Raw genomic sequence first — 23905 nt, forward strand, 5'->3', positions numbered from 1 at the left:
CTTTATTGCTGTACTTTCATCATCAGTGGGCCAAAATGCTGAAACTCCCTACAGCATTAGGGAAGCACCTTCACCATACAGACTGCAGCGGTCCAAGAAGGCAGTTCATAATCACCTGCTTAAGGGCAACTGGTGATTGGCAACAAATGCCAGTCTTGCCAGCGATGCCCACACCTCAAGAATTAGTTTTAAAAATGATGGCTGCTGAGCATTTTTGTTCTACAGAACCAGGAAAGAAAATATGGTCGTAAGCTACAGTCATCCCAAGTTAATTCAGACAGGGTTTGTTGCTGAGAGGTTATTCCATATATCCACTTTTGTCACTAAAAGATGATGCTTATTAATTTCACTTGATTGATTTTATACTAATCTAATTCTGAGATCACACTTCAAATTAAATAACTTGTTTACATCTGTTATTCACACGTTATCATTTAGATAGGGATTGTATCCACTTTCACTCTTCAAGTTAGTTCCACACGTCTGTTCATAACTTAACAACCTAGGTCACAACAATATTTGTTACCTTCTCTGAGCCCTCTCAAATGTAACAATGACCATTTGAAGGTATGGTGCTAGCAATATATCAAAAATGACTTTCCGATTTCATTTAAACTTGTAGAAATCAGATAGTTTGACGTTATCAAATGGTGTTGAGATATAGTCCAGTTCTTGATTAAGTTTGTTGATACTGCATGAATACTTTCAACAGGTGATCAATGAGCACACCTTTTCTACCATTGTTACCTTGTTACTGGGCACCTTTGTGTACATATTTTGTTTCCTGTTACAGCCTGTTTCAGTTTACATTACCATTCATTTATCCACATTAAATTTCATCTTGGGCCATCATTTGACGTTCTAAGTATAATTAATATTCTTTTTCTTAAAGGGAAACTGTCCCTAGTTTCCTCTTGTTTTTCTTCTGTAGGATGAAGGGTTTTCTTATATGTGGAAGTTAAAATTTAATCAAGGAATAAGAAAGTCTACATATGGTAAGTATTCTACCATTTCATTGCATGCTGAAATAGATCCCACAAATTAAAATTTATGGATACTTTCCACAGAAAGCTATCACCAGAGAAAGATTAGCTTAATTCAACTTATTCTGTACTGCTACTGCTTTAGGGAAAAAAAACCCCACTGCAATGAAAATTCATTCAGAACTTACATTAACTTCCTGGGCAACCTTTAAGAAAAGGCTACAGTAATATCTTGAGGTGGCAGCTTTGCAGATATGAGGGTGTATAATCTCCATAGCTTTGCTGCTTAACATTAATCTGTAGATCTCATGCCCTCATTAAATACACAGTTTGTTGTCTCCGCTCTGTTATATATTGTTATACTATCTGTAAAGTGTTAGGAACTAATTTGCTAGGAACTAGTTGTTATGTGTAAGTGTTCCAGTGAGGGGCCACATTCACGGCTGCACTGGGGAGTCATGTTATATGTAACACAAGAATCAGTTCAATCAGGTTCTAGAACAGACAGCATGATGCTGTAATAAACAGACTGACTCCAGCCTTTTCCAAGTTTAAAGTGTGATTCTTTCCAACATCTGGGAACCAGAAAACAAATAAAGACGTAACAAGCTCTACTGGTTGTTTTTCAGTCTTTCTAAAGATACATCCATCCACTGCTATGTAATAATCCTATTATGTACTTTTCCTTGTTCTTTTGATGTGTTTTTCCATCTACTTAAGTTTCCACTCTAAGCAGTGATCAGCAATAGTGCAAACAAATGCAGGTTTTATGATCTTGCCTATGTTTGTCCCCAACCACAGGTGCTAAACTTACTCCAAGAAAAGTGCCTCTACTGCACAAGAGCTGATATCTTCACTTGCTACACCAGCTATTCTTATCAGCTCTGAATGTGATTAACAGTTTGAAAAATGAAGAGCTGCTTTGTTCTGTGGGCTTGCAGCCACAAGGGACTGAGTTGAGGCGATGCTTCACATAGACCTTTAAATGAAAGCAGAGAGAAGACCTTTGTCCCAAAAGCTCAAACTATGTAATAAAAATAGGGATGAGGAGAGTAAAACAGCACCTGGAAACTGCTGTACTGCATAGAGTAACATGCCAGTCTACTGAGAGCATAGGTTACAAATTTTCAATGTTAAAAATGGCCTATAAAGCTGTCGGAAGCATGCAAAATAAAGTGCATTAATTGGGGCATACTGTAATTCCTGTGTATTTAAAAGGCCAATAGACCTCCCACCATAAACTGACGCTAAAGTAACTAAAACCTTCGCCACGCACAAGAACAATGAAGTTTGGCCTATGAGTGCTATAATCATCCTCAATTGAGGAGTGAGATGAACAAAAGCATTGGGACAATCTGATTACCACCTACTTCAGTTAAAAGAATCTAGAGTGACAAGATGAATAACGTCATGTCCTTGTCTAGCTGATAGCAGGTCACATGTGGAGATCAAAATAACCTGCATCCATCAGAAGCATGATACAGACTTGTTAATTACAATTACAGAATATGATAAATCATTAGCTGCAACTAAACCTGTCTTTTCATTTCAGAAACTTTTAGCATAGTGTAAACTCATTATGCCTGATATCTAATTAGAGATGCAAGAAATAGAAGGGACACAAAGATGGTGACACAATTTTTTTCTTTTGTCCTTTGCATGAATAGATTCTGTGCCTGTTGTATACATTTTGTGGTTAACTCCCATGCAAACATTGAAGATTTATTTTTATAGTGAGGTCATAGACACATTATAAAGACCAGATATTTTACTCGGTCCCACATATTTGTATTTGAGGTGGTATTCATTTATGCTATCCTTCTGATAGCTGTACCACTGGAAGGGATTTGAGATGATTTGTGCATCTTCAGATTGTTATATGATCCTGGGATCATTAGAAATAGGAGCAGGAGTAGGTCATTCAGCCCCTCGAGCCTGCTCTGCCATTCAATAAGATTATGGCTGATCTGATTGTGGCCTTAACTCCACTTTCCTGCCCCCCATAACCCTTGACTCCCTCATAGATCAAAAATCTGTCTCACTCAGCCTTGAATATATTCAGCAACCCAGCCTCCACTGCTTCCTGGGGAACAGAATTCCAAAGATTCACAACCCTCTGAGAGAAGAAAGTCCTCCTCATCTCCATCTTAAAAGGGAGACCCCTTATTTTGAAACTGTGCCCCCTAGTTCTAGATTCCGTCACGAGGGGGAACATCCTCTCAGCCTATACCCTGTCACGTCTCCTCAGAATCTTATATGTTTCAATAAAATTAATTTTCATTCTTCTACACTCCAGTGAGTATAGGCCCAACCTGCTCAACCTTTCCTCATAAGACAACTCATTCATCCAGGAATCAGCATAGTGAACCTTCTCTGAACTGCTTCCAATGCAAGTATATCACTTCTTAAGTAAGGAGACCAAAACTGTACGCAGTACTCTAAGTGCGGTCTCACCAATGCCCTGTACTGTTGTAGCAAGACTTTCTTACTTTTATACTCCATCCCCCTTGTAACAAATGCCAACATTCTATTTGCCTTCTGAATTACTGGCAGTACCTGCATGCTAACATTTTGTGATTCATGTACGAGGACAACCAGATCCCTCTGAACTGCAGTATTTTGCAATCTCTCTCCATTTAAATAATATTCTGATTGTTCAATAATAATGGTGGAAGGATCATGATAGGAAAGAATGAGGGGAGGAATCACCACAGAGGTCTCCCTATTTTCCAGTAAGAGACATTAGAAAATGTGGCCAGTGCTGCATGATATCATGGCATGAGTTCTAACATCTTATATTTTCATTCTTCCCCTGCAGTGTATTCTTAGGCCACTGTGGATGTATCCTCACAATGCCAGAAATACAGTAACGTGCACTGGGCAAGATACTGGTGGTCCATGGAATGATATCCAGCACAAAGTTTGGACATTTCTAGGGCCCGTTTCTGTTGATGTACGTGCATCCGAGCAGAACCACCGCCTGTCCTCACTCAAAAATAAAGACCGCATTTGAAAGGGGAGGGGGTTTTTTGCATTTATTTTACTCTTTCATGGGACGTGGGCTTTGCTGGCAAAGCCAGCATTTGTTGCCTGTCCCTAATTGCCCTTGACAATTGGCTTGCTAGGCTATTTCAGAGGGCAGTTAAGAGTCAACCACGTTGCTGTGGGTCTGGAGTCACATGTAGGCCAGACCAGGTAAGGACAGCAGATTTCCTTCCCTAAAGGGCATTAGTAAACCAGATGGATTTTTACGACAATAAATGATGGTTTCATGGCATCATTACTGAGACAAGCTTTCAATTCCAGATATTTATCAATTAATTGAATTTAAACTCCACCATCTGCCATGGTGGGATTTGAACCAGTGACCCAAGAGCATTAACCAGTCTCTGGATTACTAGTTCAGTGACATTACCACTACACCACCATCTCTCCCAGGGGTAAACTATTGGTGGCTGCAAGGACACATCAACAATGGCCACCCTAAGCCCATCTGCTCTTCTAAGGAGGAGCAGAATCTTCCCACTGCCTAAATGGAGACAATGAATAAAGGTTTCAAACGTTGGTTCTCATTAGACGGATTCCAAATAGAAGAGGAAATTTATCTCTGCCAGATCTGTCACCTTATTCTAGTAAGGGTTCGGGACCTTCAGAAAGCCACAAAAAGACTTCACCAGGTCTCAACTGGCATTGGTTCATTGAGGACTTTCAGGAATGTAAAGGGAGGAATTTCAGGGAAAAAACTCAAACTTTCCCAAAATTCCACTTGATATGAAAGGGTGGTGGAAGTGGGGGGAGGTGGCAGGTGAAATTCTAAAAGCAATCAAAAGTATAATTTAATGTTGACCTTTATCTTCAAGGGGCTGGAATTTATGTTGCTATTGTAAGAAGCCTTGGTCAGACACCATCTGGACCACTGCCTACAGTTTTGGGCATCACACCTCAGGAAGGACATATGGACCTTAGAGGGCGTAACACAAAGATTCATCAGAATGATACTGGGACTTAAAGGGTTAAATATTGAGGGCAGGTTGCATAAGCTTGGCTCATATTCCCTTGAGTATAGAACATTGAGGAGCAATCTGATCAACATGTTTAAAATTAGGGCAGTGAGGAGATGCAGTGAGAGGAGACATCAGCCTGAGTGAGACATTGCCAGAGTGAAGTTGGAAATTTGGTGCACATGGGAATTCGATGCAGAGGGGGAAAGAGGGTCTCCTTTTCCTATCTTTTTTAGCCTCCAGCAGCTGGTGAGTCTTCTTCCTTTGATTCCAAGGCAGGTAAGCGCAACTTTCCATTACTTCAGCTTGAATTATGAACTAATTGACTAATTTAAAAAATAAGGTTGTACAGAGATGGCAGGACCGGTGGTGTGCTGCAACTGCAGCACGTGGGAATCTGTGGAATGCACTGCAATCCTAGACATCCATGTTTGTAGTAAGTGTCTGCAGTTTGCACGACTTCAGCTCAAAATTGCTGAGCTGGAGACTGAGTTGCAGACATTGCGGAGCATCAGGGAGGGGGAGAGTTGAGTTACCTGGACACTTTGTTCTAGGAGGCAGTTACACCCCTTAGAGTAGAGAGAGCAGAGGGTCAATGATCAGGGACAGGAGAGTGTGAGTGCGAGTGAAGCAGGTAGGGGGAATCAGCCCCTGATCTTGTCCAACAGGTACGAGGCCATTGCTACCTGTGTGGATGAAGAGAAGGAATGCAAGGTGGACGAGCGGACTCGCCATGGCACCATGGTGAAAGATGCTATTCCAGTGGGGGGAGTGAAGAGGAATGTGGTAGTGATAGGTAACAGTATAGTCAGGGGGATAGATACTGTTCTCTGCAGCCGTGACCGGGAGCTCCGACAGCTGTGTTGCCTGCCCAGTTCCAGGTTTAAGGATATCTCCTCACAGCTGGAGAGGAACCTGGAGTGGGAGAGGGAGGATCCAGTTGTTGTGATCCATGTGGGAACCACTGACATAGGGAGAACCAGAAATGATATTCTGCTTAGAGAATTTGAGGAGGTAGGGTCTAAACTAAAACGCAAAACATCAAATGTAATCATCTCTGGATTGTTACCTGAGCCACGCACTAATTGGCACAGGGTCAAGCAGATTAGAGAACTAAATGCGTGGCTCAAAGCATGATGTGGGAAGAAGTGGTTTCGATTCTTGGGGCACTGGCATCAATACCCAGAGAAAAGGGAGCTATTCCCTTGGGATGGGCTTCACTTGAACCGGGCTGGGACCAATGTCCTGGCCAATCTTATAACTAGGGCTGTGGACAGGGCTTTAAACTAACAGAAGGGTTTGGGTAAAGGGAAATTTAGAAATCCAAAGAGAGAGGTCAGGACATAGGAGCAGGATAGTGATGTGGGTAAATGCAACAGAATGGGACAGGAAGGGACAGACGGTTTAACAAAAATTGTACATCGGCAAATAAGGTCATTGCAGGGAATAGAGGTAAAAAATTTAAGTTCCTTTATCTAAATGCACAAAGCATCTGTAGTAAGACAGATGGACTAGTGGCATGAATAGAGATAAATGATCTAGATCTAATTGCTATTACTGAGACATGGTTACAAGGAGATCAAGGTTGGGAAATAAATATTCCAGGGTACACAATATTTCAGAGAGACAGGCAGAATGGCAAAGGAGGAGGGGTAGCCCTGATAGTAAAGGATGACATAAGGACATTAATAGAAGGGATCTGGCCTCAGAAGATCATGAAGTAGAATCAGTTTGGGCGGAAATTAGGAATAGCAGGAGTCAGAAAACACTGGTGGGAGTAGTTTACAGGCCCCCTAACAGTACAAAGAACAAAGAACAGTACAGCACAAGAACAGGCCATTCGGCCCTCCAAGCCTGCGCCGATCTTGATGCCTACCTAAACTAAAACCTTCTGCACTTCCGGGGTCCGTATCCCTCTATTCCCATCCTATTCATGTATTTGTTAAGATGCCTCTTAAACGTCTCTATGGTACCTGCTTCCACCACCTCCCCCGGCAACAAGTTCCAGGCACTCACCACCCTCTGTGTAAAGAACTTGCCTCGCACATCCCCTCTAAACTTTGCCCCTCTCACCTTAAACCTATATCCCCTAGTAACTGACTCTTCCACCCTGGGAAAAAGCTTCTGACTATCCACTCTGTCCATGCCGCTTGGACCAGATGGCCTACACCCTAGGGTTCTAAAAGCAATAGCTGCAGAGATATTGGATGCACTAGCTATGATTTTCCAGAATTCCTTAGATTCAGGAATGGTCCTGAAAGATTGGAAGTTGACAAATGTACATCGCTTTTCAAGAAAGGAGGTAGAGAGAAAACAGGGAACTACAGGCCAGTTAGCCTAACATTAGTCATTGGGAAGATGCTGGAAACTATTATTAAAGAAGACTTAACAATGCACTTGGAACAAGTCAGCATGGTTTCACTAAAATCACGTTTGACAAATTTATTAGAATTTTTGAGGATGTAACTAGTAGGGTAGATAAAGGGGAACCAGTAGATGTAGTATAACTGGATTTCCAAAAGGCATTCAATAAGGTGCCACATAAAAGATTAGTAGGCATACCTAAAAATGAGGTTTCAACCTGGAGAAGCTGCAACACAGGACTATGTGCATGCCAAACAGCAGAAGCAGCATGCGACAGAGCTAAGCAATCCCACAACCAACGGATCAGATCTAAACTCTGCAGTCCTGCCACATCCAGTCGTGAATAGTGGTGGGCAATTAGACAACTAACAGGGGGAGGAGGCTCCGCAAATATCCCCATCCTCAATGATGGGGAAGCACATTAGTGCAAAATAAAATGCTGAAGCATTTGTAACAATCTTCAGCCAGAAATGTGGAGTGCATGATTCATCTTGGCCTCCTCCTGAGGTCCCCAGCATCACAGATGCCAGTCTTCAGCCAATTCGATTCACTCCGCGTGATATCAAGAAATGGCTGAAGGCACTGGATACTGAAAGGCTATAGGCACTGACAATCTCCCAGCTGTACTACTGCAGACTTGTGCTCGAGGACTGGCCACGCCCCTAGCCAAGCTGCTCCAGTACAACCACAACACTGGCATCTACCCAACACTGTGAAAAATTGCCCAGGTATGTCCTGTCCACAAAAAGCAAGACAAATCCAATCTGTCCAATTACCGCCCCATCAGCCTCCTCTCGATCATCAGCAAAGTGATGGAAGGTGTCATCAACACTGCTATTAAGCGATACTGACACAGCAATAACCTGCTCACTGATGCTCAGTTTGGGTTCTGCTTGGGCCACTCAGCTCCTGACCTCATTACAGCCTTGGGCCAAACAGCGGAGGTGAGAGCCGTTGGAATCAAGGCAGCATTTGACTGCTTGTGGCATCATATAGCCCTGGCAAAATTGGTCAATGGGAATTAGGGAGAAAAGCTCTCCACTTGTTGGAGTTATGCCTAGCACAAAGGAAGATGGTTGTGGTTGTTGGAGGCCAATCATCTCAGCCCCAGGATATCACTGCAGGAGTTTCTCAGGGTAGTGTCCTAGGCCCAAACATCTTCAGCTGCTTCCTCAATGACCTACCCTCCATTATAAGGTAAGAGTGGGGTTGTTTGTTGATGATTGCATGGTGTTCAGTATCATTAACAACTCCTCAGATGCTGAAGCAGTCCATGTCAATAAGCAACAAGACCTGGACAACATTCAGGCTTGGGCTGATAAGTGGCAAGTAATGTTCATGCCATACAAGTGCCCAGTAATAACCACCTCCAAAAAGAGAGAATCTAATCATCTCCCCTTGACATTAAATGGCATTACCATCGCTGAATTTCCCCACTATCAACATCCTAGGGGCTACCACTGACCAGAAACTGAACTGGAACAGCCATATAAATATTGTGGCTACAAGACGAGTCAGAGGCTGGGAATTCTTCAGCAAGAAACTCACTTCCTGACTCCCAAAAGCCTGTCCACCATCTGCAAGGCACAAATCAGGAGTGTGATGGAATAGTCTCCACTTGCCTGGATGAGTGCGCCTCCAAAAACACTCAAGAACCTCGACACCACCCAGGACAAAGCAGCCCACTTGATCGACACCCCATCCACCACCTTCAACATTCACTCCCCTCACCACCAACGTGTAGTGGCAGCAGTGTGCATCTACAAGATGCACTGCAGCAATTTACCAATGCTCCTTTAACAGCACTTTCCAAACCCACGATCTCGTCCACCTAGAAGGACAAGGGAAACAGACGCATGGGAACTCCACTACCTGCAAGTTCCCCTCCAAGCCACACACCATCCTGACTTGGAACTATATCACTGTTCCTTTATTGTCGCTGGGGAAAAATCCTGGAACTCCCTCCCTCACAACACCGCTGGTGTACCTACACCCAAGGACTGTAGCAGTTCAAGAAGGCAGCTCACCACCACCTTCTGAAGGACAATTAGAAATGGGCATGAAATGCTGGCCTCGCTAGCGACACCCGCATCCCATGAAAAAGTAAAACAAAATCACTGATACAACAAAAATCTGCTTAGATTTGAACTTGGTTTGATGGCTTGTGGTGTACAGAGGAGAAAAGGCCAACAGGGTCACCAGAGATTGCCTTATTAACAGAATCCAGTCGAGTGTATTCTTAAGAAGCGAGTGAAGAGGATGTTGGCTTTGAGGACACTGGGAGATTCAACCCATTGCAGTTGGGAAGAGTTTGGGACTTTTAACTGCAAGGACACCTTTTCAATGAGAACACTGTGTTACGTATAAGTGTGGTGTGGGGTTTTCAAGTGTCTTAATAAATTAATGGGGAATACCTTTCTCTGTAATTTAGTGTATTAGCTACCTAACTGATTACTGTTTAGTTAATGTTGAATTTTAGTTTAGTTGTATAGTATAAGTCTTAAAACGTGAAATCTTATTGTGTAATTCTTTAATCGGTCTGGGGAGTTCATATTTCTTGTCTTAAAGTAAGTGGTTGCTACAGAGGTTGTAACAGATGCAAAAGCTTTTTCACTTGATTCAATAGGCTAGTATAGTTAACACAGCAGCAAGGTTATTTGCTTTGGATGCCGAGAAGGGATTTGACAGGATTGATTGTTCTGATGAATGGTCGTTGACCTGGAAAAGTAAATGTTTCTCTCTCCACAGATGCTGCCAGACCTGCTGAGTATTTCCAGCATTTCTGTTTTTATTTCAGATTTCCTGCATCAGCAGTATTTTGCTTTTATATTAATTGAATGCAAATACCTTCTGAAATGTGGGATTGGACTGAACTTCTGCAGATGGATTTTGTAGTTTATTATCATAGTATCAGTCATGCTGGACATTTCATTAGGAAGGAAGGTCTCGTTGTCCTCTCTATTGCTAGTTTTGACTCTAGAACCAAAGGTCATCATTCTAAATGTCACAGTTCTTCAAGGCCTCCCTGTAAAGGCAAGAATTCATACGTTCAGCCTCAAATGCTTGAATTCATTTGGGATATTCATTTGCTCTAATGTTTAAACTTTTAAAACATTTTATTTCAAATTACTAAAGATGAATAATTTAGTAGTATGAAGTTGACATTGTAGTTTTTGCAGCGATCGAAATAGCAATGTAACTATAATGATCAGGTCTATTTCAGATTACTAGTGTGCAGCTACTAAAACAATATCTGTTTAGGGTTTTCAGTCTCACAATTTTACTTTACTGAAATCCTATTATCAACACAGAAAAGCCATAATTTAGAAAAAGCAAGAAGCAACAGGATTCCACTGACAGTTCATCCAATTGCACGTTACTGCAAGCATGTTAAGTGTACATTCCTGTTCAATGTAGTTTCCTTAGTAATTTATGAACAAATATCTTTCTCCTGTAAAGGTTTATTCTTGAACTGCACATCTTCATTTTCAATATTTTACTGCTATATAATCAATTGTGTGCCGATCTGCTCAACATCAAGGAAGCTACCACTATTTTTAGAATTTAGAATTTAGAACATTACAGCGCAGTACAGGCCCTTCGGCCCTCGATGTTGCGCCGCCCTGTGAAACCATCTGACCTACACTATTCCATTTTCATCCATGTGTCTATCCAATGTCCACTTAAATGCCCTTAAAGTTGGCGAATCTACTACTGCTGCAGGCAGGGCGTTCCACGCCCTTACTACTCTCTGAGTAAAGAAACTACCTCTCACATCTGTCCGATATCTATCACCCCTCAACTTGAAGCTATGTCCCCTCGTGTTTGCCATCACCATCCGAGGAAAAAGACACTCACTATCCACCCTATCTAACCCTCTGATTATCTTATATGTCTCTATTAAGTCACCTCTCCTCCTCCTTCTCTCCAACGAAAACAACCTCAAGTCCCTCAGCCTTTCCTCGTAAGACCTTCCCTCCATACCAGGCAACATCCTAGTAAATCTCCTCTGCACCCTTTCCATAGCTTCCACATCCTTCCTATAATGCGGTGACCAGAACTGCACGCAATACTCCAGGTGCGGTCTCACCAGAGTTTTGTACAGCTGCAGCATGACATCGTGGCTCCGAAACTCGACCCCCCTACTAATAAAAGCTAACACACCATATGCCTTCTTAACAGCCCTATTAACCTGGTTAGCAACCTTCAGGGATTTATGCACCTGGACACCAAGATCTCTCTGTTCATCTACAGTACCAAGAATCCTCCCATTAGCCCAGTACTCTGCATTCCTGTTACTCCTTCCAAAGTGAATCACCTCACACTTTTCTGCATTAAACTCCATTTGCCATCTCTCAGCCCAGCTCTGCAGCCTATCTATGTCTCTCTGTACCCGACAACATCCTTCGGCACTATCCACAACTCCACCGACCTTAGTGTCATCTGCAAATTTACTAACCCACCCTTCTACACCCTCTTCCAGGTCATTTATAAAAATGACAAACAGCAGTGGCCCCAAAACAGATCCTTGCGGTACACCACTAGTAACTAAACTCCAGGATGAACATTTGCCATCAACCACCACCCTCTGTCTTCTTTCAGCTAGCCAATTTCTGATCCAAAGCTCTAAATCACCTTCAACCCCATACTTGCGTATTTTCTGCAATAGCCTACCGTGGGGAACCTTATCAAACGCCTTACTGAAATCCATATACACCACATCCACTGCTTTACCCTCATCCACCTGTTTGGTCACCTTCTCGAAAAACTCAATAAGGTTTTATTGGTACACAAGTTTGAATATTATTACTGCCCTTATTTTACTGAAAATAACAAACTCTGTTTTTTTATTTTCAATTTATATACACCGCAATTGGGATTAACCAATATGAATAAGTTTATAACCCAGAAAGAAAAATCTTTTTTGTGTTTTTTTTTAATGTAATTGAAATAGAGCTCCCTCTTGTGGAAATCAAGCAATTGGCATGCTTGTGATATAATTGGGACAAATCATCGCGACTGGGGCTGCTGTTTGCCAGTGATTGACTCTATCAGATTCTGAGATTTTACTAATGTTTTGAGATTGCATTCTGCAATTCCAACCATTGATAATTAGGTTCTTGGTTTATGGTGATTGAATGAGTTCATGGCATTGAAGGCAAGTTATTCACTTGATCAGGAGATTGATCAGGTGATAGAAGACAGAGATTGTGGATAATGTGTATGTACTCAACATGAAAGAAAGGGATTAGTGGGGTCCTACAAGGATCTGTGCTGGGGTCTCAACTATTCAGTGTATTTATAAATGACTTAGATAATACAATAGAGAGCCACATAGAGTCATATATCCAAAGTTTGTCGATGACACAAAGATTGGAGGCATAGTAAGTAGTGTAGATGGGAACATGAAATTACAACGAGACAGTGATAGATTAAATGAGTGGGCAAACAGTAGCAGATAGATTTCAATGCAGGTAAGTGTGAGATCATCAGTTTTGGACCAAAAAAGAATTGGTTGGCATCCTTCCATCTACGAAAGATAATGGATGTGCAGCAAAAAATCCATTTAGGTGGGGTGTCTTGGTGCACTTTTGCTAATGGCTGTGAAGGCCAATCCTTGAGAGGATTCAGAAAAGAATAGACCTGAGTATTTTTTTTAAATGGTGAAAAGTTAAAAATAATGGAGGTCCAAAGAGATTTAGGGGTCCATGCAACCAGATCATTTCAATGTAATAGGTACAGGAAAAAAAAGCTAATGGAATGTTTGCTTTCTCACTTGGAGGGCTAGAATATAAAGGGGAGATGGTTTATCTACAGCTATGCAAAGCCCTGGTTTATACCACAACTGGAATATTGTGTACAGTTCTGGACACTGCATCTTAGAAAGAATATACTGGCCTTGGAAAGCTGTGCAGAGCAGATTAATCACCTGCTGGCATTCCTCAGTCAGGAGGACATCAACCAGAGTTCATAGGAGCCATTTCTGAAGCCTCCTTATTCCTTCAAATAATTTTGCCATGTTGGACAGTCTAAAAATAAGGCCCCATGGGTCTCGCAGGATATTTTGCATTGATAGGTATGGTGAGATTCCTGTGGTCTGACACTATTGGGGCATTATTTAAATCAGAGGCCTTTTGATGTAGACTACGAAGTTGATGTGAAGGGCCTGGATGGCCACAGGGGTACCATCTAAAATACACTGTACTCTGGGGAACTCAGCCACCTAGGAAGAGAAAGTGATGAACATATTGCTCCTTACCAAATTATTGATTTGGCATACATCAGTAGTGGTGGCTTGGGAGGGTTTAATACAAGTCGTGAAATTCACTCCCAAAGGAAGAAGTTATCTGCGGCTCAGCTTTCAACAGATCGGGTACCATTGTGACAGCCTTCCTTGTGAAGCAGAGATGCTGAGAAAAGGCCTTCTCTGAAATATATGTGCATGGTATGAGGCAGGTGCTAGATGGCAACAGATCCTCCACTCTCATAATAAATTTTAATCATGAAATCCGGAGCACAGCAATCAGAAACATAAATCTCCACACCCAAATCTCCAACCTATGCCTGCATCCTGCGAGGCTCCAAACCAGGAGAGGAGTTTTGCAATGTTAGCTCTAAAAGTAAAAGGAATCATAAAATTATTAGAAATGTGTACTAAACAGACAAATAATAATGAAGCTAAATGTAATCAAATGTGAGATTAAAGTAAAACATTACAAATCTTCACATCAGCAATACCTTGGGCTACATTTCTTTTTGATATTTATCATATAATACATTTTTTACAATGCTATAACTCCTATGGCTTAGCAAAGTGCGAGGACTTGGATTCAGAAATCAGATGTTTCTATGTGTTGAATTGGCATCCTTAGTTGGAGTTATCTGGTGTGCTGTTAAGCAATAGTGAATCGGAGGAAGAAAGTTGACTTATACTGATTATCATCCCCTCCCATTTGCTGATTCTGTTAATGACACACAGGAGAAAGTTTCTGGTCTCCTTTCAGTCAGAGGCCCATTTGTGGCAAATGAGATCTAATTCTTATAGGAATTCTTGAAAAGAGGAGTATGAAATGAAATTATGGACTATATACAGTATATGTACAGTACATCCTATGGGAGCTAAATTGAATATCCCGGTAAGTGGGTTTAGGGATCAGAATGTGCGATTAACCCGTGCCTATTGATTGAAATGCAGGCAGCATGCCAACTTGGCACTGCCTGCTCATTCGAATGATTACTGCATACAGCCAGTGCTAACTGCACTGTTCATTGGCTACATGGATCAACAGGAGGCCCAAAATCGTAACTCCTAGCACTTCTTAAAGCTAGCCTCCATTTCTTAAAGCTAGCCTGCACTTCTTAAAGGGGCTGGAATAGTCATGCAGGAAGTGAATCTGACCTGTGAAACAGTGAAGAATGACACAACATGGGAGGGCGGGCTCCAAGGTTTTCAGATGCTGTACTGGAGGCCTTGGCGGAGGAAGTGGAAAGCAGGAGAGACGTCCTGTATCCGCAGGGCGTCAGGCGCCCAGACAGACACATGCTCAAAAGGCAATGGGAGCAGACAGCTCTGGAGGATACCAGCATTCAAAGGACTTTCAGGATCTCACAACAGTCAAGCAATCTGTCCTTCCACAGATTACTAGGTTTGCTAAGGCGCCGTGCTGGGGAGTAGCAGCACCTCCAAGGAGTACAAAACGACTGTCTTCTCTAGGGTGACGGCATTCATGCTCTCATCACTGCCCTCCTACAGTGTCCTTGTTGTTGCCTGTTAACCAGCCAACCCAGACTGCTGCTGCCTATGCTGAGGTGATGCAGTCTGAAACTGGGCATTTTAGACCCAGAGTTGCTTGAAGGGATCCTCAAAGGCCGTCTCCTTCGCTGAAAGTTAGCAACCTTCCACCAGCCAAGCTACAGTCACTGGGGTAGCACTGTGTTGGAGCACTAGGGCAGGCAAAGACACATGGAAGGTAGGCACCAAGGGAATTCACAAGGGTGATTAGGTTACGTTCGAATGCTCTATAACATGATTTTATTCATAAATTTGATCTGGAATGTTTATTTTGTCGTGGCTTTTATTAAATTAAAAAAAAAATTAAAAACACAGCGGAAACAGCATGTGATAGACAGGGCTGAGTGATCCCATAACCAATGGATCAGATCGCAGCTCTGCAGTCCTGCCACAGCCAGTCATGAATGGTGGTGGACAATTAAACAACTAACTGGAGGAGGAGGCTCCACAAATATCCCCATCCTCAATGATGGGGGAGCCCAGCACATCAGTGCGAAAGATAAGGCAGAAGCATTTGCAACAATCTTCAGCCAGAAGTGCCGAGAGGACGATCCATTTCGGCCTCCTCCTGAAGTCCCCAGCATCACAGATGCCAGACTTCAGACAATCCGATTCACTCCACATGATATCAAGAAACGGCTGAAGGCACTGGATACTGCAAAAGCTATGGGCCCTGACAACAATCCAGCGATATTACTGAAGACTTGTGCTCTAGAACTGGCTGTGTCCCTAGCCAAGCTGTTCCAGTACAGCACAACACTGGCATCTACCCTGCAATGTGAAAACTTGTCAAGGTACATCCTGTCCGCAAAAAGCAGGCCAAATCCAACCCAGCTATTTACCGCCCCATCAGTCTACTCTCGATTATCAGCAGAGTGATGGAAGGGGTCATCAACAGCGCTATCAAGAGACACTGGCACAGCAATAACCTGCTCACTGATGCTCCGTTTGGGTATGGCCAGGACCACTCCTGACCTCATTACAATCTTGGTCCCAACATGGACAAAAGAGCTGAACTCAAGAGGTGAGGTGAGAGTGACTGCCCTTGACATCAAGGCAGCATTTGACCAAGTATGGCATCAAGGAACCTGAGCAAAACTGGAGTCAATGGGAATCAGTGGGAAAACTCTCCGCTGGTTGGAGTCATACCTAGCACAAAGGAAGATGGTTGTGGTTGTTGGAGGTCAATCATCTCAGTCCCAGGACATCACTGCAGGAGTTCCTCAGGGTAATGTCCTTGGCCCAAGCATCTTCAGCTACTTCATCAATGACCTTCCCTTCATAAAGTCAGAAGTGGGGATGTTCGCTGATGATTGCACAACGTTCAGAATCATTCACGACTCCTCAGATAATGAAGCAGTCCGTGTCCTTGCAGCAAGACCTGGACAACATTCAGGCTTGGGCTGATAAGTGGCAAGTTACACAAGTACTACGCAATGATTATCTCCAGGAGTGGAGCAGGAGGCTCCACAAATATCCCCATCCTCAAAGATGGGGAAGCCCAGCACATCATTGCAAAAGACAAGGCTGAAGCATTTGCAACCATCTTCAGCCAGAAGTGCCGAGTAGGGGGATGCAGTGTGAAGATACATTTGCCTGAGTGAGAGACATTGCCAGAGTGAAGCTGGAATTTGGTGCATGTGGGAATTCGGTGCAGAGGGGGAAAAAGGGGCTCCTTTTCCTATCCTTTTCAGCCTCTGGCAGCTGGTGTGACTTCCTTTGACTCCAAGGTAGGTGACTGGTTGGTGAGTATTTATCATTTATCTTTCAAAATTAAGGTAATTTTAGAAATTGTAAGGTTTTTATTTGGTCATACTAGCTAAACTTAGTAGATTGGGAAACAGTGAGAGAGTTAATGAAAAAGTGATTATGTAATTAAAGTGAATTAATGAATAGCATAAGTGACAATGGCAGGACAGGTGTTATGTTGCAGCTTTTGGATGCCAAGGTGATCCAGGGCAGAAAGTGTAAGCAGCTAGAGGAATTCCAGATCAGGATTATTGATCTGGAAGCCAAACTGCAAACACTGCACAACATAAAGGAGGGGGAGAAATACCTGGATAGTTTGTTCCGGAAGACATTCATGCCTCTCAGAACAGGGTGTTCTGTTTTGGTCAGCAGTGATGGACAGGAGGATGTGACCATGAGTGAGGCAGATAAAGGATCTGAACAGACAGTAGTGGAGGAGCCTCAGACTTTGCAATTGTCAAACAGGTTTGAGGTGCTCTCAACCTGTATGGATGAAAGCAAGGTTTGCAAGGTGGATGAGCAGACTGGCCATGGCACTGTGGTACGGGAAGCCATTCAAGTGGGGGGTGCAAAAAGGAATGTAGTGGTATTAGGGGATAGTAGAATGAGGGGGATTGACACTGTACACTGTACTAGGTACCAAATTGAAGAGCAGAACCTCAAGGGTAATAATCTCTGGATTATCACCTGAGCCACATGCCAATTGGCAGAGGACACATAAGATTAGTGAAATGAATATGTGGCTCAAAGATTTGTGTGGGAAAAGTGGGTTTCAGTTCGTGGGGCACTGGCACCAGTACTGGGGAAAGTGGGGGCTGTACCGTTGGGACGATCTGCACCTGAACCGTGCTGGGACCAGTATTCTAGAAAACCGTATAACGAGGGAAGTAGAGAGGGCTTTAAACTAAACAAAGGGGGTGAGGGATCAAGCCTGGGTAGATGTAGAAACCAAGGGGTAGAGTCAAGGCAGGAGAGCAGAATAGTAATCTGGGAAATGAAGGTCAGAGCATGGCAGGAAGGGACAGAGAGAAAAACCCTAATAATACACTAACAGTCAAGATTAGATGTTACAAGGATAACAAAAAGACAAAACTAAAGGCTCTGTATATGAATGCGCGTAGTATCCATAACAACACGGACAAACTGTTAGCGCACATAGAAGTAAATAAATATCTGATAGCCATTACGGAGACGTGGCTGCAGGATGACAAGGATTGGGTCCTGAATATTGAGGGGTATATGACATTCAAGAAGATTAGAAAGCTAGGTAAAGGTGGAGGGGTAGCACAATTAATCAAGGATGGCATTGGTGAAATAGTTAGAGATAACCTTGGTTCAGGAGATCAGGATGTAGAATCGGTTTGGGTGGAGATGAGGAATAATAGGGGAAAGAAGTCACTAGTGGGAGTGGTCTACAGGCCCCCGAACACTAACCATAATGTATGACAAAGTATACAAGAAGAAATATTGGGTGCTTGTGATAAAGGGACAGCAGTAATCATGGGTAATTTTAACCTACATATAAACTGGAAAAATCAGATTGGCAATAGTAGCCTGAATGATGAGTTCATAGAATGCTTTCAAGATGGCTTCTGGAACCAACCGGAGAGCAGGTTATATTAGACTTGGTATTGTGTAATGTAACGGGGTTAATTAATGACCTCAGAGTAAAGGCACCTCTAGGTAGCAGCGCCCACAATATGATTGAATTTTATATCCAGTTTGAAAGAGAGAAGAGTGAGTCTAAGACTAGTATTTTAAACTTAAATAAGGGCAACTATGTGGGCATGAAAGCTGAGCTAGCTGAAATGAACTGGGTTACTAGGCTAGGAGATCGATCAATAGAGAAGCAGTGGCAGACATTCAAGGGGATATTTCAGAATACTCAGGATAAGTATATTCCTACTCTAAAGAAAAATTCTAAGGAGAGGACCCACCATCCGTGGTTAACTAAAGAAGTTAAAGAAAGCATCAAACTCAAGGAAAAGGCATATAATTGTGCAAAGATGAGTGGCAGGTCAGATGATTGGTCAGAATGACAAGAACAGCAGAGAATGACTAAAAGGTTAATGAGGAAAAAGAAATTAGAGTATGGGGAAGCTAGCTAGAAATGTAAAAATGGATAGCAAGAGTTTACACAGGTATTTAAAAAGAAAAAGAGTAAGTAAAGTGAGTGTTAGTCCACTAGAGAGTGAGAATGAGGAGTTAATAGTAGATAATACGAAAATGGCAGATGAAACGAACAAATATTTTGCTTCTGTCTTCACTATAGAGGATACAAAAAACATTCCAGTAATCGCTGTAAATCAGGAGGTGGAAGGAAGAGAGGAACTTGGTGAAATTACAATCACCAGGGAAGCGGTACTGACCAAACTGATGGAGCTGTGGGCTGACGAGTCCTTGGGTCCTAATGGGCTTCATCCTCGGGTCTTAAAAGAGGTGGCTAATGAGGTAGTAGATGCATTGGCGTTAATTTTTCAAAATTCGCTATATGCTGGAAAGGTTCCATCAGACTGGAAAATAGCAAATATAACCCCTCTATTCAAGAAGTGGGTGCGGGGAGGCAGAAAACAGGTAACTATAGGTCAGTTAGCTTGACGTCTGTTGTGGGGAAGGCGTTTGAATCAATTAAGGAGGCTTTAGCTGGACACTTAGAAAAGCTCAAGGTAATCGGGAATAGTCAGCATGGCTTTGTGAAAGGGAGATCATGTTTAACCAATTTATTGGAGTTCTTTGAAGGAGTAACATGCGCTGTGGATAAAAGAAAGCCCGTTGACGTACAATACTTGGATTTCCAGAAGGCATTTGACAAGGTGCCACATAAAAGGTTATTGCGCAAATTAGGAGCTCATGGTGTAGGGGGTAACATATTAGCATGGTTAGAAGATTGGCTGGCTGGCAGAAAACAGAGAGTATGCAAAATGGTTCCTTTTAGGATTGGCAGGATGTGACAAATGGAATCCCACAGGGAACTGTTCTGGGGCCTCAACTTTTTACAATTTATATCAATGACTTAGATGAGGGGAGCAATGGCATGGTAGCTAAATTTGCAGATGACACAAAGATAAGTAGGAAAGTATGTTGTGAAGAGCACATAAGGAGGTTGCAGACCGTTATAGATAGATTGAGTGAGTGGGCAAAAAAATCTGGCACATGGAGTATGCTGTGGGAAAATGTGAAGTTGTTCACTTTGGCAGGAAGAATAAAAAAGCAGAGTATTACTTAAACAGAGAACGACTGCAGAATTCCAAGGTGCAGAGGGATTTCGGTATTCTAATGCATGAGTAACAAAACGTTAGTATACAGGTACAGCAAGTAATAAAGAAGGCTAATGGAATGCTATCCTTTATTACGAGAGGAATTGAAAATGAAAGTAACGATGTTATGCTTCAGTTATACAGGGCATTGGTGAGACCACATCTCAAATACTGTGTGCAGTTTTAGTCTCCTTATTTACAGAAGGATGTAAATGCATTGGAGGTGGTTCAGAGGAGCTTTACTAGATTGGTACCTGGAATGAGCAGGTTGCCTTATGAGGAAAGGTTGGACAGACTGGGCTTGTTTTCACTGGAGTTCAGAAGAATGAGGGGAGACTTGAATAAAGTATATAAGATCCTGAACGGTCTTGACAAGGTGGATGTGGAAAGGATGTTTCCTCTTGTGGGTGAGTCCAGAACTAGGGGGCACTGTTTTAAAATTAGGGGTCACCCTTTTAGGACAGAGATGAGGAGAATTTTTTTCTCTCAGAGGGTTGTGCGACTTTGGAACTCTCTGCCTCAGAAGATGGTGGAGACAGGGTCATTGAATAATTTTAAGGTGGGGGTAGATCGATTCTTGTTAGGCAAGGGAATCAACGGTCATCAGGGATAGATGGTAGATGGGAATTCCAGACACAAACAGATCAGCCATGATCTTATTGAATGGCGGAGCAGGCTAGAGGGGTCAAATGGCCTACTTCTGCTCCTAATTCGTATGTTTGTATGTAAGAGAATCTAACCATCTCCCCTTGACATTCAATGGCATTACTATCACTGAATCCCCAACTATCAACATCCTGGGGTTTACTATTGACCAGAAACTGAATTGGACCAGCCACATAAATGCTGTGGTTACAAGGGCAGGTCAGAGGTTGGGAATTCTTCAGCTAGTGACTCACCTCCTGACTCCCCAAAGCCTGTCTACAAGGCACAAGTCAGGAGTATGATGGAATACTCTCCACTTGCCTGGATGGCTGCAGTTCCAACAACACTTAAGAAGCTCGACACCATCCAGGACAAAGCAGCCCACTTGATCGGCACCCCATTCACCACCTTAAACATTCACTCCCTCCACCATTGATGCACATTGGCAGCAGTGTGTACCAGCTACAAGATGCACTGTAGCAACTTACCAAAGCTCCTTCGACAGCACCTTCCAAACCTGTGACTTCTATCACCTAGAAGGATAAAGGAAACAGATGCATGGAAACACCACCACCTTCAAGTTCCCCTCCTAGCTACACACCATCCTGACTTGGAACTATATCACTATTCCTTCACGGTCGCTGGGTCGAAATCCTGGAACCCCCTCCCTAACAGCACTGTGGGTGTAGCTACACCGCATGGACTGCAGCGGTTCAAGAAGGCAGCTCACCACCGCCTTCTCAAGGACAATTAGGGATGAGCAATAAATGCTGGCCTGGCCTGCAATGGCCACATCCCATGAAAGAATTAAAAAAAGTGTTTGCAATTATGGCCAGGAATGTTACAGCACAGAAGGAGGCCATTTGACCCGTCATGTCCATGCCGGCTCTCTGCAAGAGCAGCTCACCTAGTCCCACTCCTCCAGCCTTTTCCCGTAGCCTTGCAAATTCTTTCTCTGCAGAAGAATATCAAATTCTCTTTTGAATGCCTCGATTGAACCTACTTCCACCACACCTTCAGTCAGTGCATTCGAGGTCCGAACACTCGCTGCGTAAAATATTTTCCTCATGTCACTGTTGCATCTTTTGCCAATCACCTTAAATCAGTGTCCTTTGTTTCTCAATCCTTTTGGCAATGGGAACAGTTTCTCCCTATCTGCTCCGTCCAGGCGCTTCATCATTTTGACCACTTCTATTCAAATCTCCTCTCAACCTTCTCTTCTCCAAGGAGAACAGACGCAGCTCCTCCAATCTGTCCATATATCTGAAGTTCCTCATCCCTGGAACCATTCTCGTCAATCTTTTCTGCACTCTCCCTAATGTCTTCACATCCTTCCTAAATGTTGTGCCGGGAATTGGACACAATACTCTAATGATGCTGAACCAGTGTTTTATACAGGGTCATCATAACTGTGAAAGGTCACAGACCTGAAACGTTAACTCTACACAGATGCTGCCTGACCTGCTGAGTATTTCCAACATTTTCTGTTTATGTTTCAACATTAACTTTCTTGCTTTGTTCTCTATGCCCATATTTATAAAGCCCAGGATCGATATGCTTTATTAACCGCTTTCCTCAACCTGTCCTGTCACCGTCAATGATTTGTGCACATATACCCCCAGGTCCCGCAACTCCTGCACCCTCTTTAGAATTGTACCTTTTATTTTGCATTGCCTCTTCTCCTTCTTCCTACCAATATGAATCATTTCACACTTCTCTGCATTAAATTTCATCTCACACATGTCCGCCCATTCCACCAGCCTGTCTGTGTCCTCTTGAAGTTTATCACTCACAGTTCACAATACTTCCAAGTTTTGTGTCATCCACAAATTTTGAAATGGATCCTTACACACCCAAGTCTAGGTCATTAATATAGATCAAGAAAAGCAATAGTCCTAACACCGACTCCCAGGGAATATCACTGTATACATTCCTCTAGTCCGAAAAACAATGGTTTACTATTACTCTCTGTTTCCTGTCACTCAGTCAACTTTGTATCCATGCTGCTACTCACCCTTTTGTTCCATGGGCTTTGACTTTGCTGACAAGCCTGTTCTGTGACACTTTATCAAACGCCTTTTGGAATTCCATGCACACCACATCAACCACATTATTCTCATCAACCCTTTCTGTTACCTCATCAACAAACTCAATCAAGTTAGTTAAACATGATTTTTCCTTACAAATCCATGCTGGCTTTCCTTAATTAATCCACATTTCTCCAAGTGACTGTTAATTTTGACCAAAATTATTGTTTCTAAAAGCTCTCCCACCAACGTGGTTCAACTGACTGGCCTGTCTTTGGTGGGCTTATCCTTACATCCTTTTTTGAACAAGGGCTTAGCACTTGCAATTCGCCAGTCCTCTGGCGCTACTGCTGTATCTAAGAAGGATTGGAAGATTATGGCCAGTGCATCTGCAATTTCTACCCTTACTTCCCTAAGTATCCTTGGTTGCATCTCATCTGGATCTGATGACTTATCAACTTTAAGTACAGCCATCCCATCTAATACTTCCTCTTTATCAACTTTTCACCCATCCAGTGTCTCAACTAGTTCCTCTTTCACTGTGACTTAGTAAAGACAGATGCAAAGTACTTATTTCGTAGCTCAGCTATGTCCCCTGCCTCCATGCATAAATTCCATTTTTGGTCCCTAATCAGCCCCACTCCTCCTTTTACCATCCTTTTACTATTTATATGCCTATAGAAGTCTTTTGGATTCCGTTTTATGTTAGCTGTCAGTCTCTTTTCATACTTTCTGCTTGCTTCTCATTTCTTTTTTCACTTTCCCTCTGAACCTTCAGCCTGGTTCTCAATAGTATTATCCACCTGACATCTGTCATATGCATCCTTTTTCTGCTTTATCTTTCTCTATATCTCTTTTGTCAGCCAGGGAGCTCTGAACTTGTTTGTTCTACCTTTCCCGCTTGACTGTGCATGAATTATCTCCTCTTTAAAAGCAACCCATTGTTCCATTACAGTTTTGCCTGCCAAACTCTGTTTCCAATTTACCTGGGCCAGATCCATTCTCATGCCATTGAATAAAAGCAAAATACTGCGGATGCTGGAAATCTGAAATAAAAACAAGAAATGCTGGAACCACTCAGCAGGTC

This window comes from Heterodontus francisci, chromosome 3 (assembly GCF_036365525.1).
Source record: "Heterodontus francisci isolate sHetFra1 chromosome 3, sHetFra1.hap1, whole genome shotgun sequence".
Classification (NCBI taxonomy): domain Eukaryota; kingdom Metazoa; phylum Chordata; class Chondrichthyes; order Heterodontiformes; family Heterodontidae; genus Heterodontus; species Heterodontus francisci.